General features: G+C 43.9%; 1 protein-coding gene across 2 annotated transcripts in view; it reads left to right on the forward strand.

Annotated features, from left to right (window-relative positions):
• The window catches only part of LOC124269238, a 59,354-nt gene that overhangs the window by 729 nt on the left and 38,424 nt on the right, over positions 1-20,201 (forward strand). The window lies entirely within an intron of this gene.

The following is a 20,201-nucleotide window of genomic DNA, read 5'->3' on the forward strand; positions in this document are numbered from 1 at the left end:
TTTGACATCCATCAATCTCTTATTACAACAGAAGCAGCATTCGGCCTTTACTCTCCGCGGAATCTGTCTTGGAAGATAATCGAGACTGATTATTCTCTGTCGTCAACGTTGTATTTGAAGGAGTTGCCATGTCACTTTGTTTTACCAACATTCAGAACCAATGTTTCAGGAAAAATATGTTGTTAACGAACCTTTTGTTTCAGAGGATAGTCAAGACTGGGTTCTGTATTTTGTCACTTGGTAACTTGGAATACTGCTAACTGCAGCGATAAACAACATTCACGTCTTCGTCGACCACGTATTGTAGGTGCATTACCAGTATTACTTTGACAGGTGTAAGGGTATAAGATGTGATCAATATTTTGGGTGCGCTGAGGGTATATGAGGTACGCGATTGCTTGTACTAGTTATGCCCAATCCCGGTCTTAAATGTCATCCCAATCAGATACAACGCCGCAGTTTACCATGGGTACCTAGCATTGACACTGTGTACTGACTCCCAACAAAACTGCCATTGTTTAGTCCCCTTAATGCTGAGTGTAACACGTTCGGTCTTCAGTAAACTTCCTTAAATACGACGTGGCCGGGGATCCAACCACCGAAGTTGTGCTCTCAGATGCTCTATCTACCGCACCACGGGGTGGTCTCTTAATATTTAGAGTGTTTTGCAAATACAAAAGAACTTTCACAACCATTACCGCTTGTATTTGCGTTCATGCATCGGGCGGTCAGACTTGTTAGGTCGATGTTCATACTATCAACCCCTGGATTGCTCAGGCTCCGTTGTTCACAGACTGTCACATGTGGCTAGAATATTGTTCACTCAGAAAACAAACTGCCCTTCCTTAAATAATAAATATTACGAGAGTGACGGGTTCACCCGTAGACCATGACATGCGTACGTTTAAGGAGTGAGTGAGTATGGTTTTACGCCGCTCCAGCACTATCACGGCGGGGGACACCAGAAATTGGTTTTACACATTGTACCAATGTGGGAAATCGATCCCGGGCCTTCGGCATGACGAGCGAACGCCTTAACCACTAGACCACCCCACCCCCCACGCTTAAAGAGACACCTGGTGTCATCACCCATGTTCAATAATCCATATTTTACTTTTCTTGTCTAATTTGTGTTTGCGCCTGATATTTGAGTATCGGCAGATAGTTGAGACGGACTACTCTGCTGAGTTGACGCTTTGAGTTATAACAGCCTTGACAGGTCAGCTTTTAAAGCCGTTTGTTTCCTGTGCAGAAACTAGACAAAGATGCCAATGACCATTTCAAATCAAACCACTACACTGTTTAACTATCTAACGAAGATAAATCCCACTTGTATCAGAAGTTTATGAGCATGAAGTGTTCAGGGAATATGTTCATCTAGAATTCATCTGTATCATGTGAACACCTATATGACTACCTCATGAAATGAGAGAACATAACAAGCTCGGAGACACAGCGATACAACACATAATGAAGTAGGTATTGACCCGTTCTTTGACTGGCGTTTTCAGCTTATTAAAAATATACAACCTTATTATGAATAGTTTTGGAGAGTTGAGAAGAAATTATCCCTGTACGCCATCCTGTCTCGTCTTTGAAGATTGCAAGTGCATTTGTGTTAAGTGGGCTGAAGACATGGACCGAAGTGGTAATAAAAAAAATAACTATAATATAATAGCGATATTAAGTGGGACTTTTTATGTTCTTGATAATACAGACCGGTGACAGTACAGCTCTTCAATATGGCTTATAGTAGCAGTGAAGAAAGGGAAGAAATTATCCAATTTACTGTAAAGCTCTACTGTTCATCAACTGCTTAACGCTGCCTTGAACGTCACAAGAGTTATATCACGTTTGCTGAAACAACAGGTCTCATAGGTTCTCCTGCCAATCTCACAGGTTCTCCTGTCGGTCTCACATGTTCTCCTGCCGGTCCCACGGGTTCTCCTGCCAATCTCACAGGTTCTCCTGTCAGTCTCACAGGTTCTCCTGCCGGTCTCTCCTGTCAGTCTCACAGGTTCTCCTGCCGGTCTCATGGGTTTTCCTACCGGTCTGCTGGTCTCACAGGTTCACCTGCCGGTGTCACAGGCTCTCCTGCCGGTCTGCTGGTCTCACAGGTTCTCCTGCCGGTGTCACAGGCTCTCCTGTCGGTCTGCCGGTGTCACAGGCTCTCCTGCCGATCTGCCGGTCTTACAGGTTCTCCTGCCGGTGTCACAAGCTCTCCTGCCGATCTTACAGGTTCTCCTGCCGGTGTCACGGGCTCTCCTGTCGGTCTGCTGGTTTCACAGGTTCTCCTGCCGGTGCCACAGGCTCAGCCCCCGGTCTGCTGGTCTTACAGGTTCTCCTAACGGTGTCACGGGCTCTCCTGCCGGTCTGCCGGTCTTACAGGTTCTCCTGCCGGTGTCACATGTTCTCCTGCCGGTGTCACGGGTTCTCCTGCTGGTTTCCCAGGCTCTCCTGCCGGTGTGCTGGTCTTACAGGTTCTCCTGCCGGTGTCACAGGCTCTCCTGTCGGTCTGCCGGTCTTACAGGTTCTCCTGCCGGTGTCCGGGCTCTCCAGGTTCTCCTGCCGGTGTCACAGGCTCTCCTTTCGGTCTGCAGGTGTCACAGGCTCTCCTGCCGGTCTGCCGGTCTTACAGGTTCACCTACCCGTGTCACAGGCTCTCCTGTCGGTCTGCTGGTCTTACAGGTTCTCCTACCGGTATGCTGGTCTCAGATTTTCCTGCCGGTCTGCTGGTCTCACAGGCTCTCCTGTCGGTCTGCCGGTCTTACAGGCTCTCCTTTCGGTCTGCAGGTGTCACAGGCTCTCCTGCCGGTCTGCTGCTCTTACAGGTTCACCTGCCGGTGTCACAGGCTCTCCTGCCGATCTGCCGGTCCTAAAAGTTCTCCTGTCGGTCTCATACTTTCTCCTGTCGGTCTACCGGTCTTACAGGTTCTCCTGCCGGTGTCACGGGCTCTCCTGTCGGTCTGCCGGTCTTACAGGTTCTCCTTCCGGTCTGCCGGTCTTACAGATTTTCCTGCCGGTGTCACAAGCTCTCCTGCCGATCTTACAGGTCCTCCTGCCAGTGTCACGGGCTCTCCTGTCGGTCTGCTGGTTTCACAGGTTCTCCTGCCGGCGGCACAGGCTCAGCCTCCGGTCTGCCGGTCTTACAGGTTCTCCTACCGGTGTCACGGGCTCTCCTGCCGGTCTGCCGGTCTTAAAAGTTCTCCTGTCGGTCTCATACGTTCTCCTGTCGGTCTGCCGGTCTTACAGGTTCTCCTGCCGGTGTCACGGGCTCTCCTGCCGATCTGCCGGTCTTACAGGTTCTCCTGCCGGTGTCACATGTTCTCTTGCCGGTGTCACAGGTTCTCCTGCTGGTCTCACAGGTTCTCCTGCCAATCTCACAGGTTCTCCTGTCGGTCTCATCGGTTCCCCTTCCGGTCTCATGGGTTCTCTTGCCGGTCTCATAGCTTTTCCTACCGGTCTGCTGGTCTCACAGGTTCTCCTGTCGGTGTCACAGGCTCTCCTGACGGTCTGCCGGTGTCACAGGCTCTCCTGCCGGTTTGCCGGACTTACAGGTTCTCCTGTCGGTGTCACGTGCTCTCCTGCCGGTCTGCTGGTCTCACAGGTTTTCCTGCCGGTGTCACAGATTCTCCTGCCGGCCTTACAGATTCTGCTGCCGGTGTCACAGGCTCTCCTGTTGGTCTGCTGGTTTCACAGGTTCTCCTGCCGGCGTCACAGGCTCTGCTCCCTGTCTGCCGGTCTTACAGGTTCTCCTGCCGGTGTCACGGGCTCTATTGCTGGTCTGCCGGTCTTAAAAGTTCTTCTGCCGGTGTCACAGGCTCTCCTGTAGGTCTGTCGGTCTTACAGGTTCTCCTGCCGGTGTCACAGGCTCTCCTGTCGGTCTGCCGGTCTTACAGGTTCTCCTGCCGGTGTCACAGGCTCTCCTGTAGGTCTGTCGGTCTTACAGGTTCTCCTGCCGGTGTCACAGGCTCTCCTGACGGTCTGCCGGTCTTACAGGTTCACCCGCCGGTGTCACAGGCTCTCCTGACGGTCTGCCGGTCTTACAGGTTCACCTACCCGTGTCACAGGCTCTCCTGTCGGTCTGCTGGTCTTACAGGTTCTCCTACCGGTATGCTTGTCTCAGATTTTCCTGCCGGTCTGCTGGTCTCACAGGCTCTCCTGTCGGTCTGCCGGTCTTACAGGCTCTCCTTTCGGTCTGCTAGTCTTACAGGTTCACCTGCCGGTGTCACAGGCTCTCCTGCCGATCTGCCGGTCTTACAGGTTCTCCTGCCGGTGTCACAGGCTCTCCTGTCGGTCTGCTGGTCTTACAGGTTCTCCTGCCGGTCTGCCGGTCTTACAGGTTCTCCTGCCGGTGTCACAGGCTCTCCTGCCGGTCTGCCGGTCTTACAGGTTCTCCTGCCGGTGTCACAGGCTCTCCTGTCAATCTGCCGGTCTTACAGGTTCTCCTGCCGGTGTCACAGGCTCTCCTGACGGTCTGCCGGTCTTACAGGTTCACCTGCCGGTGTCACAGGCTCTCCTGACGGTCTGCCGGTCTTACAGGTTCACCTACCCGTGTCACAGGCTCTCCTGTCGGTCTGCTGGTCTTACAGGTTCTCCTACCGGTATGCTTGTCTCAGATTTTCCTGCCGGTCTGCTGGTCTCACAGGCTCTCCTGTCGGTCTGCCGGTCTTACAGGCTCTCCTTTCGGTCTGCAGGTGTCACAGGCTCTCCTGTCGGTCTGCTAGTCTTACAGGTTCACCTGCCGGTGTCACAGGCTCTCCTGCCGATCTGCCGGTCTTACAGGTTCTCCTGCCGGTGTCACAGGCTCTCCTGTCGGTCTGCTGGTCTTACAGGTTCTCCTGCCGGTCTGCCGGTCTTACAGGTTCTCCTGCCGGTGTCACAGGCTCTCCTGCCGGTCTGCCGGTCTTACAGGTTCTCCTGCCGGTGTCACAGGCTCTCCTGTCAATCTGCCGGTCTTACAGGTTCTCCTGCCAGTGTCACAGGCTCTCCTGACGGTCTGCCGGTCTTACAGGTTCACCTGCCGGTGTCACAGGCTCTCCTGACGGTCTGCCGGTCTTACAGGTTCTCCTGCCGGTGTCACAGGCTCTCCTGTCGGTCTGTCGGTCTTACAGTTTCACCTGCCGGTGTCACAGGCTCTCCTGACGGTCTGCCGGTCTTACAGGTTCTCCTGCCGGTGTCACAGGCTCTCCTGTCGGTCTGCCGGTCTTACAGGTTCACCTGCCGGTGTCACAGGCTCTCCTGTCGGCCTACCGGTCTTACAGGTTCTCCTGCCGGTGTCACAGGCTCTCCTGTCGGTCTGCCGGTCTTACAGGTTCACCTGCCGGTGTCACAGGCTCTCCTGACGGTCTGCCGGTCTTACAGGTTCTCCTGCCGGTGTCACAGGCTCTCCTGTCGGTCTGCCGGTCTTACAGGTTCTCCTGCCGGTGTCACAGATTCTCCTGCCGGTCTTACAGGTTCTCCTGCCGGTGTCACAGATTCTCCTGCCGGTCTGCCGGTGTCACAGGCTCTCCTGCCAGTGTTACAGGCTCTCCTGCCGGTGTCATAGGCTCTCCACGCTGGGGAAATCCACGGGCACGGGTTTGGTGCTAGCAAACCTGGAAATATATTCGGGGAAACCGGAACTATGATCTTAGGTTTTTACCATCCTTCAAACGCTATAGAAACGACTGGAAAATCCGTGCCCCCTCAAACGATAAAGATGATAAACTCACTCACTCACACACTCACTCAATCACCCAATCTCACTCACCCAATCCATCACCCAATCTCACTCACTCAGTCACCCAATCTCACTTCACTCAGAGACAGACGTATCTGGCGTATTTAAACATACATGGTGATATAAACTGATGCTGCTGAACTGGTCAGGTTCCTTCAGTATATACGCTTCCCCCTCAATAACCGAGCAGTATGTGAACGATACTTTCCTGTCTCAGGGACGCCACTTTACAACTACAGGCCTCAGTCGCTCATGAAGTTACGGAAGTTTACACGATTAAGCCTCGGGTTCGAGGATACAGGTCGAGGCACCGTATAGGCTGTACATATACCCATGTACATATACACAACACGTGGCAGTGAAGCCAACAATATGGTCGTGGAAATAGAAAACGCAACAACAGGCTTTACGTAAGATATATACCCAGAGACAAAAGAAACAGTCAAGATATATACCCAGAGGCAAACGAAACAGTCAAGATATATACTCAGAGGCAAAAAAAACAGTCAAGATATATACCCAGAGGCAAACGAAACAGTCAAGATATATACGCAGAGGCAAACGAATCAGTCAAGATTGTATATTTATCAATAACTGAATGTTAATCATTATTGTAGTGACATATATGTGTTTACAGTCTCCTAAACGTTCACACAACACATAACACAACAAAACCCTTTCCACCTCTATAAGAAAACGTATCACTAATCCGATTCCGACCATAACATGAGCGTATCCTGCCCCCACCGCTGGCGCCCGTCATAACACACGCAGAGGCAGGTCAAGTATACGGTGTGATTCTAATAGATTAGCTCTTTGGATATTATTTAAGATCATGTAAGAAAATAGCTGCTCCTAACAACTTGTCAGCTTATTTAAATGAAAATTACATGTCACAAGTCATGGGACTTTTCCAATGAACACGATTGACGATACGGTGAAACTTTCAAATTAGATAATTGTATGAGTCAGAGTTTCTGAATCCACTACGATTTACTCTCATGTAACCAACATCGGGAATGTCCAACATTTGAAACAGACTACATCCATACAGTTGTATTCATGAAAATTTTAAACTGGTCCATGAGAGTAACTCAGATAGATGGTTATTTCTGTGACTCGAAACCTACATAATTTGCAGTTATTTCCTATCGTTATTCAGACCATGTTCACCCTATTTTTAAATGTAAGAATGCAGATAACGCATAGTCCCTGTGAATCAAATGAACATTGTACTGTAAGGTTTTTACATATTACGGAAAATATTTTGTCGCTTATTTTGCCTTTGGTTCCTTCTGTACATTTGCGCAGATCGATGCTCATGCTGTTGATCACTGGATTGTCTGGTCCAGACTCGATTATTTACAGACCGCCGCCATATAGCTGGAATATTGCAGAGTGCGCCGTAAAACTAAACTCACTCACTCCTTCTGCAAAACAAAGTATAAAATTGATCTTTCCTCTAAGAACTTTAACAGTGGCTGCAAATTACCATTACTATTATTTTCAAATACAACCTTGCAGCGTTGGTATTAACCGTTCGTGAAAGCATAAATAAGGATTTGAATAACAATGCCTGTAACCCACTGTTTTGTCTGGAGGTCTTGGGAAAACAAACAGATGGTTTATGGGATGGAGTCCTGTGTTCATATCGGCCTCGTGTAAACCCATAACACGCTCATAAATCCTGTGGGTCACTGTATTTTTGGTCAGCGGTCAGCGATAGTGCCACAAAACTAGGAAACTTCAGGACCTTGGCTGGTATCATGATCAATACATTTTCTTCGGAACATGCAAAACATTTTCTTGTGTTAGGATACAAAACCCACAATCCATATCTCATGAGTGATTCTTTAAAACCCCAAGGGCGGAATATTTTACATTGACTTCATCCTGTTTTAAGACATGTATGAGTTTGGATTAAATAACATGACTTGCGGAAATCTAAACAACAATGGTGGAGCTCATGTACGTTTTTCAAAGAGCATATTAAAGGACGCTGGAATTCATGACGATGGATATGATGTTTGCAGATATACAGAAAATGAGAGCCAATATAGTTCCACTCCAAGGCGACGCAATACAAGCTATTGTCTCAGAGCCAATATAGTTCCCCTCCAAGGCGACGCAATACAAGCTATTGTCAAAGGGCCAATATAGTTCCACTCCAAGGCGACGCAATACAAGCTATTGTCTCAGAGCCAATATAGTTCCCCTCCAAGGCGACGCAATACAAGCTATTGTCTCAGGGCCAATATAGTTCCCCTCCAAGGCGACGCAATACAAGCTATTGTCTCAGGGCCAATATAGTTCCACTCCAAGGCGACGCAATACAAGCTATTGTCTCAGGGCCATGTCAGAATCTCGTAATAGCTGGTGTAATGGCGCGAGAGTGATAGTATCTGAGACATGGCACACAGTTCAAATCATGTCTTGATGTGTCGAAACAGCTTGGTCAGCTTGGTTTTGTCTCCGTCTCGGGGAGTGACCTTTATCTTACATTATGTACATGTTGTTTATCGCCGCACGCAGGAATCAAAGCTCTCAATGGGTATATTGGTACCAGGAAGTATTGGTAACTGAAATGTATGTAACAGCAAGGGACCCACAGTAGAACAGCAGCAGAAAGCAAGTGAACTACGGAATATGTATAAAACTTTATGGAACCATACACGGAAAATCAGCATAAAATGAAGCAGATAGCTTCAAACGGAATGAATACGTATATGGCGGGTTTTACACACAACAATACAAACTGTATAGGGATTGTCAAATTTGCAGATTGTGTGGTGTCCACATATTCCATTGTTTGGTTGCTCTGTGCTTGTTTTCATTGGTTGACCTTGATTCTAACAGTTGTCTCGGGTAATCTGAAGTACGGACAGTGGGCACAACAACGTGACGTCACATGAACCATTAAGACGTAAACAGTCAGATCAGCCAGATTGCTTTTCTAAAGAGTAACGATTACAAATCCGTCTATAATGCCATGAACTTTACAGTCTAAACTTACATCAGCTGAGGATTCAAAAGCACGACTAGCAGATGACGTTGAGGATGTTGAACGGTCATAAAAGTGACTATGTAACTGTTAGCTGATCGCATTAGCGGATCAGGGTAAGGAGTTCTTGATCGTCAGGACTATATTACTATGAAAAAGTTGTGAAAGAAATGATAACGTTAATTTTCTTTTTCATCTTCATACACCGAACCTGTAGGAATGATTCATTTACCTTCTCCGGTAGGAACGTGACTTCATTCACGTGACATCCAACGCTTGTGTAATCGGGATGTAGAATCAGAGTGCCGGAGCAAATCTGAAATATGTGTTTTCTAATTAATATACTTTTATCATTTGTAAAGGTGCAAAGGGATTGACCCATTAGGTCAAATTCAAAAGGATCCATTTGGAAATGAAAGGCGCTGGAAAATCGCACTACCAAATAATGTAATTGTTCCCACTCACCGTTATCACCGTGCCAGAATGTTTATGAAGCTCTGTGATACAGTGCATGCGACCCCCGAGATGACACGTGGGGACCCTCCCGAGAGATACTTACTTTACTGATTAATAAGGAGAAGCGTCTTGATTATCATAGTCAGTGAGAAAAACATTTTCGCACATGAGATGTGAAATCAGGAATGATGAGGAATCAGGCAGTCGGAAGAACAAGGAATGGTGATCTTCTCCGGCGATCCATATTTACATAGAACATGTGTCCAGAAAAAAACAGGTCCTTCCATAATAGAAAAAGGCAGGTACAAGCAACATTAAGAAACACAACGTATTTATTAACGATTAACAAATATACATCTTCAAATTTTAATTATTAAAATGTCAATATAATTTTGATAATCGTAATTATATATTTTTTGTGCTTCTTTGGCGGTGGTTCCGTCCGCACTACTGTTATTGCAGGCCGTTTATTTAATTATCTATTTATTTGTATGATTGTTTGTTTAAGTATTATTTATTTATTTATTTATTTATTTATTTATTTATTTATTTATTTATTTATTTATTTATTTATTTATTTATTTATTTATTTATTTTATTTATTTATATTTTATTTTTTTCTAAATAGTCTTCACTAAACTAAAGGTTATTGTCGTGCTCGTCCACTGAGATCCTATGTTGCATGTTAACATGAATAGCCCACGGAGGCCGTAATGGGACATTCGTGACCTATTGCGATGACGTGATTACACAGGTATGTGCTCTTGTTGGCAAGCAAATCTTTGATCTCATGTTCTCGAATAGCTTAAACGCCCCTATTAAAATGATTTTGCCTCTCTTGTATTTCTGCTTTACGTTCATGGCCGACTGTGACAGCCGATACATGCAGGCATGTGCCCCATCATGCTGGGGCTCATCTAGGTAATTGCGCACAAGCAACCGTCCTTACACATCCATTTGTATCCGTCAGCGCTTCTTCATCTCCAGTCCTGCTTCAAGACGTCAGCCAACATCAGCCCTAATTGCTGTCGTTACTTTCTCGCATTTCCCTGCTGCTTGTAATTTAGGAAATTACATTTAATAGCATCAACGGAGCGTCTTTACGTCAAGTCACGTGGTGGCTAAGTTAGCCAGCGTGTATGTGAGTTGATCTGAATATGACCACTCATGTACGGATGCGGGTGAAAAAATACCACGAAGTCTTTTCTATTATCACAAACAGCTAATTGTTAAGACATACCAGAGCTGAAGCTGATTTTGTTTTTTAGTCTATTTGGCTAAAAACTGCAAGTGGTGCCTCTCGTGTTCTCTCTTGCTAACATATAGCACAGAGAGGTCATCATAACTAGCATTGAGAACGTTCAACATTGCAAAAAACGTTCTGGCTTGTATAAATTTCAGTAGAAAAACGATTTGGAAAATACATGCGTATTAAACATGTCCACAAATGTAAAAAAATTGCTTAAGTGCGTTGTATTTTTTCCACTATATCAGGAGCATATCTTTAAGAAGCACTATGGAATAGTAGCCTATGATTCAGTGTGTTCATGGAAACGTGAGTGTATCCTGCCCACCAGTGTCGCTGTCAACCATGGCAAACAAAATACATGTATATCCATTACATACAAAGATAGTTTAATTTTCTTTATATAAATATAGTGGGCATTTTTAGTCAGGTAATAATATACTCCTAAACCAGTGTCCATCTGGATAATGGGTGCCACCACTGAGCAGTTGGTTCGGAGCTACATTTGAAACATGAATATTGTCCGGAATAATGAACATTATGCGTATCAAGGTCTAGATGTATTCGTAAATAGGAGTAAATAATATAAAGGAGTGGCGCAACACTCAGAATGTCGAGTAAATGCTTCCATTAGACATAACAAGCACTGTCCTTAGAAGCCGACTAGTTTTGCCCATGGCGTCAATACGACGTTCTTTGTGATCTGCCTCTGTTACGTTGACAGCGATGGTCACGTTTCCAGTATGGTCTATTTCAGCTGAACGCCTTTGGTGTTTCCAGGCAACATAAACTGGATAGTCTTCTTGAAAATAATTCAAAGACAGGATGGTCACCAAATGGTCCCACAAGACACACTGTATGTATGAAAGAAACGCTGCAGAAATCTCCAAAGTTGTATTTGAACCTTCGCCTCAGTAGTGAGTTAGTGAGTGAGTTGGGTTTGCTTTATGTGGAGGAAAGTTGGTCTTAGACATTTGTCAAATTTGTGAAACCCATTGCTTTCGAACCAACTATAACAATCAGGTTGAATCTGAGTTTCACATTGACGATCATAGGATACTGGCATTCATAGGGGAGGCAACTCGGTCCAACAAATACAAATACTTGCTATGTAGGAGCCACGTACATCTAGTGAAGCCAGTAACCTCGCAAGAAATAGTCTAGCAACCATAAGAAATCTGAGCTAAACGGAGAGTTGACTGTGGATTCCGGAAGATAGGCATGGGAATCCCTGTCATATGATAATAATACCAGACGTTTGGCATTGAAGACCAATCGATGGCAGCATTGGTAGAAATGGAAAAGCGCTTCGTACACCGCAATACCCTCTTGGCTTGCCCTCTACTCAACCACACAGGTCCTGTATCTCTATCATTTAAAAAGATAGACGGACCGGGCGATAAGTAAGACACCGAAATACGCTGGGGACCGAGGAACATTCCGAGACGTAGTTTTCCAACAGACTTCGAGATAAAGAAAGATCAACGTTTCGTAAGAAGTGTACTATTCGTTACTTTGGGTAGTTAAGGTCTGGAGCTTCACAAATAGGGACAGTTGTACGTGACACAGACCACTCACGTCCTCCCGAAAAAGATTCACTTGCGTCATACCTACCGTCTGAATAGTTAACTACTTGGATCTCAGAAGCTTGCCTCAAGGTCGTCATCGCCAGCTGTGTATCTTCATCTTCTTTTACAAGAGAAGTTGCATCCTTCTTGGCAGTATGGGGTACACCTTGGATAATTACGTTATGTGCGGTGAACTTAAAGCTAAAATCGTGTCTCAACCTTTAGGGCTGTTTAACTTAAGACCGACGTGGACCATTTCCAAACTTAATAATAGCCTTTGTGTGTTGACATTGATTTTCAAAAAATGGTATCCGTGGCACGTTTTTAGGTGTCCTAAAATAAGACATGCCTGACGTCATACTGCCCTAATGGCATACCGGATGCTTAACAGCGGGATTGAAAAAGTTACACCCCAAAACACGAGTTGTTTTCATAAATATCAATCTAAATGTGAGTATATGATGACTACAATGCTGGTATGGACGAATCTAAAAAATCTTCGCTTGTCATTGTCTGTATATGTCATATTAGAATGTATTCCCAGAATGATACTCCAGAATGTGCTGGGCTCGATGTGGTTCAAATAGACATAATACAAGGTAGGTCTTATATCACTGGAGACAACCGTGACGTTGGTTATCAGTGGGATATCTCGCAAAGTTAAAAAATGGAAACCTCTGACGGTCAATCTGCGGTCAATCACTAGTGCCCAAGACTAACGCTTAGTCTCTGAATATAAATATTTTTCATTGTAACAAATAACCCATTTAAATTGAAAGGTGCCCCAGGGAGACCAGATTTTCAGAACCTCGGGAAATCTAGACTTGCTTCATTTAGGGCTTTATCATTGCAGGGAGGGTTAGGCTGTAAGGAAATTAATGTGGTTCAGGGACAGTGAGACAGACTACTAGTGCCCCTACCCAAACTCCCAGTAAACACTGGCACAGACTGGCTTGTAGCAGACACATACATACTCACAATAAACACAGGCACATATAGACAGACTTGTAGCAGACACATACATTTTCCCAATCAACACAGGCACACACAGACAGGCTTGTAGCAGACAGATACATTCTCACAATTAACACAGGCACGCACAGACAGGCTTGTAGCAGACACATACATTCTCCCAATCAACACAGGCACACATAGACAGGCTTGTAGCAGACAGATACATTCTCCCAATAAACACAGGCACACACAGACAGGCTTGTAGCAGACACATACATTCTCACAATTAACACAGGCACACATAGACAGGCTTGTAGGAGACACAAACATACTCACAATAAACACAGGCACACACAGACAGGCTTGTAGCAGACACATACATACTCACAATAAACACAGGCACACACAGACAGGCTTGTAGCAGGAACATACATACTCACAATAAGCACAGGCACGAACAGACAGGCTTGTAGCAGACACATACATACTCACAATAAACACAGGCACACAAAGACAGGCTCGTAGCAGACACATACATACCCACAATAAACACAGGCACGCACAGACAGGCCTGTAGCAGACACATACATACTCACAATAAACACAGGCACGCACAGACAGGCTTGTAGCAGACACATACATACTCACAATAACGCTATTAAGAGCTGAAGTCATCCAAAACTAAACCCGATAAACACCTCAGTAATGGACAGAGGTTGGTGACCTTCTTAGCCTTACCTTGTTAAGAAAGAAGTCTTCTTACGTCTTTCCGTCCAGCTATTCGCTGTATGTAGGTGATGTTTTATGACCTTTGGGACAGGAAGGTTGGTACATATGACTGAACATAAAGAATTTACCAGGATCTGGGGTGACATTTGCAGACAATGCCTTGTAAAGGAACAGCATTACCCTAACTCTGAATGCATGCTCATTACATATATATACCATCTAACCAGATATCTTATTTACAACAACACTGAATGCTGTAATGATGGCAGCGCTATGGCCAGGTGTTATAGTGAATTATACCCTTCAAGGAAGACAGTTATCAGAGAAGGGCGGCCATTGGTTGAGGACACACTGACAGCAGCAACAGAGGTAATGTATCTATCGTCACATATAATCGATTTAGCAAGCACTCTAATTAATTCTAGAAATACATAGGTGCGCGACCCGAACCACAGACGTTACCTACATTAGATATCCTTAACACACAGACATCAGATATCTTATATAACACGTTTAAAATAAAACGTATTTAATAACGGGATACCAATAACTCATCTTTTCTTACGGTGTTAACAAGATAAAAGTGACTTGACGTCTCGTTGGCTATAGTTGTCCAAGGGTTGCCACAGACCATATGAGCATCTTCTAAACACATATATACATACCCGTGAAGATCCGGGTGAGAATTACTCTTCAGTAGCCCATGCTTGTCGTAAGAGGCGACGGGATCGCTTGGTCAGGCTCGCTGACGTGGTTGACACATGTCATCGTATCCCGATTGCGTAGATCGATGTTCATGATGTTGATCACTGGGTTGTCTGGTCCAGACTGGATTATTTACGAACAGCCGTCATATAGCTGGAATATTGCTGAGTGCGACGTTAAACAACAAACATCTACAGTCTTCTCAAATATGTGCATTTGCTACGTACCACATATGTGTATCGCGTTATGTCTACATATGTATGTGCATGTAGAGCCCCCTTGCATATACCATTTATGTATAAAAATCATCAATCATCTCATCTAGTTTCCGAATTGTCCTTGGAGACACCAAAACAACGTTTGTGCCTAAGCTTACAGATCAATTTAATACTGAAAGGAAGTGCATGGCCATTTGTGGTTCCAGCACACTATAATGGGCCACGCGAGATTTCATTTTACTTACGCAATTACTTTAAACATCACTCAGTTTGTTGATATAATCACATTTTCTACAACCAACTAACTGTCTCTTGTTGAAACAAACTCTACAGCTGTTCATATCCAAGAATGAATATCAGAAACCATGTTAAACCTAACACAACGAATTCACCTAAGGTCCTTATCCAAATGAATATTTGACTTGCCCCCGCGTGTGTTTGTGATGGGTGAGACTGGTAGGGCATAATACCTTCAACTATTCGCAATCAGCTAGAGTCATCACTTTGATAGAGATTCTTATCATCACCAGCCAATAATAAAGTTGGTTCCTTTCAAGGCGAAGAAACCCCTGCATGTTTAGTTTTTGAAAACCTTTCAAGATCGATCAAGAATCTTCTTGGTTTTGAAAAACCTATTCAAACCTGCTATCAGATCACTGTAAAACCTCATATGGGGCTAGGTTTTAATATGAGCAGCCATGTACTTTATTATGGACTTAATCAATGGTTTTACCCCTCTGCTCATTACACCCGTCAAATCAGAAAGCACATTGCAGTGTCCTCATAAATCAGGTTAATAGTATTTGCATCAATCGTCGTTTGAGTTCTAATGTTTCACCAGAAACCTTGTCGGATTTTAAAGGATGAAAGTGACTGTACACCTTGAGACAGTTGTTTTCAGCAGCAACGTTACACAATATCCGTAAAATAGCTGACCAAAATAGCCGAACAGCTGGGTTTGAAGATTAGATTCATTAACGCCGTGCTTGCATGTATGTTGTAACCAGTTCTAAAGATACACTGGTCCTATTTTGTTGTAACCTTTACAGAATTCAGAATACAAATTCTTTGAATGGCTGGTGGCAATGCCCGCGTTACATGGATCCACTTTGAGGCTTCAGTGAAGATGGTGTTGCTGTGTTCTGAAGCCTCTGAAGACTATCCTTTGTCACATTACCCCAAAGACCATTGTTAAAGTCAAGCCGTGCTATCACTGAGGATCTAACCCGGAGATGAGAGGCTTTTGTTGGGAAGAGGTCACGAGTGGTGCTTATGCGGCTGAGAAGAAAGATGTTTGTGTATTGATGGGAATCAAATTACTTCATGGCCCGTTCTTGGTCAGTAATTTCGGGGAATTCTAGGACGAGCGTATTGAATCCGTGATTAACACATCGTAAGGAACTTGATCGATAAGAGTTTAAACCTTTGACCTCCAACGGTGATTGACGTCTTCTGATAGGTAGTCCGAGTTACCTAGATCAAGATGTTCACATCATTACATGTACACGAAAGTAACGCGAGTTCCAATACCCAGTATAAACACACAACATGGTATTACTATAAACTGAGAAGCACAGGAATGTGTGACGAGGTCAGGGAAATGTAATTAATAGTTGAAACGACTTTTGATAACTTTCATTGCGTCGACGTCTTTGTGGCTGAGTCGTTTTGTGGTTCAGTGAAGACTGGGTGAATATTATTCTGTGACAGATGACCACTTGACCTCTAGCATGGTTGAAATCTTGTAATATGTGTCGAAAGAAGCAAACTGATACAAAGAGACTATGCTCATCTGTAGTTGTGTATTTTGTCATCGACTGTTGTAATCTTTTAACATATTAAAATCAGATGATATATGAAAAATGAATGACCGTGTAGAAGTATTATTTGGGTGCTGCTAACTTAGAACCTAATGCTGTTCATTTTCGGGACATAACATCGTTAACCTTAAGTTCAGATGATGCCTATAAATGAAAACCATATTCATAATATGGTCCACGGAGAGGTATATGTAAGACCTGTTGACCACTGTGACGTAATAATTATGTATCTTGGAAAAGAGATAGACAAGCGTGCTATTTGAGCAAAGTACATACTCCAGTGCAGTGGAAGTGCAGGAAGAACGCTTTTAAAAATACAATTATGAGTTTTAGCAATAATGCAACTGATGTGACGATAGCACTTATTGGAGAAAGCAATATTATTAAAGGATACGAAAATATTTGCTGTGTTCTTAGAGCATAGGTGCCTACGTAACCACGTCATCGCAAGGACTATTTACATCAATGATTTTAATAAATTAAAGTAAAACGAATCACACCCTCTCTATCAGATTACACAAACTGGATCGCACCTGACGTGAGGTGAAAATCATTTAAACAGGGCCAAAGGAAAATATAGCAATACACATGTGGAATGTATGCTGTACTAAACCCCCATACTTTAACATAGACTTACGACTGTCGTAGCGCTAAGATGATCGTAACTCCCATACTTTAACATAGACTTACGACAGTCGGAGAGCTACGATGGCTTTGAGGAACGAGGGCCTGGCTTCCACAGGCCTTTGGATGAGAGAAATGGGTTATGCCTGCCTCTTGGATGATCGTACAAGTCCATGTGGGGTTAGCTCCAACAGTATGTCAATACACCCAGTAAGTTAACTACTTGGGGCTACCAGAATGAATACCTAATTTAGTAAATAAATTGATAAGATGTAATAAATGTATATTACATAATATATATAACGAGAATCTGCAGGTAGTTATATGGCCATACAAGTGAATACATTATATTATTATTGAATACAAGGTGACTTCACTTTCCTACATACTCGAATATGGTTCATATCAGTGTAAAAATATTACAAGAAAGAACTGTGATTAATATTTCGCAGAATATTTAAATAACCATTTGAACGGTAGTCAATACTGAGCTTACTTTCATCGTTTGGTTGCTTAACGCCAGACGCCAAGAGAAAGAGAAAGTTACCTTTTAAAATTTGCAGGAAATAAACACATTTTGGAGATTGCAATAATATTCAAATGCCATACGATAAACATGAAGCAGACGATGGCGCTTAGTCTTGTTTACATTCGATGAAGACATGTTGTAATGCAACCGGAAAGGAGCCGAAGAATGCTGAGAATAGCCGAAGATAGCCAAAAGATGTGTTGCTCAGTTGAGAGGTCAACAATGGTGAGCGAGTATAACAACCACAGCCTGCATTCAGATGACACCATGATGCTTTGACTGAACACATGGTTTGGAAACAGGGACACTGATACAGCCACCTTTTTAATTGATGATAAAATGGCAGCAAAGTTCTTTTGTTAACAGCAACACGTTTGAATAAGTCGAATTTTTAATTTCGCATCGAGGCCGAGACAATTTTGGCTGGCAGGTCAAGTTAGGAAGTTATTTCTAAACACATAAAGTACTAAATAATATGTCAGGATATATATTGCAATGAATATATGCCATTTATTCGTGTCACTGAGTGCACGATTAGACAGTCACAGATGAGTGACATTTCGCCAGTTATAACCGTAAATTGATGACAATGATTATACCCGTGTTTTGAATTTGGGTTTAATTAATTAATTTATAAAGCGGCACACAATTACTTATCATGTTAAGGACATAACTATACCTTGAAATTTACTTCAGTTTCATAAAGAAAGCCTAGTTGACATCTGGACAAACTGCTGTTCTTACCTAAAACAGAAAGGGGAAGATTACAGGTTTGAGGGTGAATCGGTGCCTCTACGAATTAATATACTCAAAGGCAACGGTTCTTGTGACAGCCATACAACAAACAAAGTAAGTGTTAAACCTTTATTGGTACGAATGATATGTTACTGCATGGAAAACCAAATGTTTCAAGGTATGATAATGGTAAACAGTCCAAAAGAACATGGCATATGCAAATAGGCACAACACAAGATATGGTCTCGGTGCCTGACAGCTTTAAGTTCCCCTCAGTCACAATCATTGGCGTCCATCCTGCACCCAACCCCACCTCCAAGACAATTGCCTCCCCACGGCCTGATGTAACGTTCACCTGTGCGTCTGTAGACATGTCCTATCGTCAACTCAGTGAGATCTCGCCTTTTATAGTGAACATTGCTGGCATTCCCTCGTGAACATGTGGGGCGGTGGGGTAGCCTATACTAGTGGTTAAAGTGTTGGCTCGTCACGCCGAAGACCCGGGTTCGATTCCCCACATGGGTACAATGTGTGAAGCCCATTTCTTGTGTCCCCTGTCGTGATATTGCTGGAATATTGCTAAAAGTGGCGTAAAAATATACTCACTCACTCACTCACTCAAAGTTGACAGTGGGACAGGGTGGCTCTGTTGCCTATGCAGTGTGTAGTCTTGCGTCCCTGAGGCAACTAATGGTCATAGATGTTCGAATCCCTGTTGTCCGGATTATGTCTTTCAGTTGATGGGCACCATACCGTGGTCGAGGGTTTCACAAAAGTGGCAGACATCTAGAATTTCGGGCTTTCATTCTTCTTTAGGTATCGTGACTTTACAGAGTGGTACTAAACCCAACTCTCTGCGTTAAAGTATGCAACATACGGTTTGGTTGAACAGGCGCAATACATATAACTCAGTAGCAAAAGCTATTGGGACATCGACATCAACCACTAGGCTACCCCACCGCCCCTGTTAACGTTGAATTGGATGCTGGTTTTATATATGCTTTATGCTGTCTATGTTCAGCTATTGTCGTCGATGCTAAGAAAGTTACAATGTCAAAGTCAGAGATTAACCAGTCTCGATTATACAGACCCCACTGATCGTAAAAGGCAAAATAACGGATAAACGTGAAATGTTCAGAATGACAACAGTGAGTTTTGGTTCGCAAACACTCAATATCGAAAGCAGCGAAATCGCTTGGTGTTCTGAGTGCTTCCTTCCCACAAACCGTAACATGATACTGACAATTCAGGGTTCAAACGAACATAATTCAACCTTGGACTGACATCTCAAATATACTGATTTCGTTTATGCCACTCACTTGCCGTTCTTACAGACCCTGCTATACATCAGGGTAGATACAGAATAATATTCCCCAGTGTCTCTCTAGAGTCATAGAGAGCGCGGTATAAAGAGGCCTGTCAAAATGGAATCGATGTGTAGTCTTTGGAGACAAATCCATGTTTTGTAAAGCACCGATAATACCTGTCTGCTTTCACAAGGAGTAATTGTGTTTGGCAGAATATAGAGGGAATCGAGTTTGACAGAACTGATATTCATGATGCGTCTTACTCCCTTGTCAGACAGAATCAGAATTAGTCGTGCATATATAAATCACTACCCTGTAACATGGATCCGTTGGTACTTCCACAAAACTAATCATAACCTATTACTGAAGAAATAACCAATTTGTTAAAATTCGTTGTTTGTTTCGTTAGTGTGAACACGTTGTTTTATAGTATGACAAGAAATTATTGAGAATTTTAGGAATATGTTTAATTGGATTTCTAGTATAAACAACCTTGACCAGCTATCAAGTGTTTAGTTTCATTCAAGAGAGACAACGCCGTTAATCCTTTTTTCATTAGTTTGTGAAGAGTTATCCCCATTTGTTTA

This window comes from Haliotis rubra, unplaced genomic scaffold (assembly GCF_003918875.1).
Source record: "Haliotis rubra isolate DU_JTF1 unplaced genomic scaffold, ASM391887v1 Scf143, whole genome shotgun sequence".
Classification (NCBI taxonomy): domain Eukaryota; kingdom Metazoa; phylum Mollusca; class Gastropoda; order Lepetellida; family Haliotidae; genus Haliotis; species Haliotis rubra.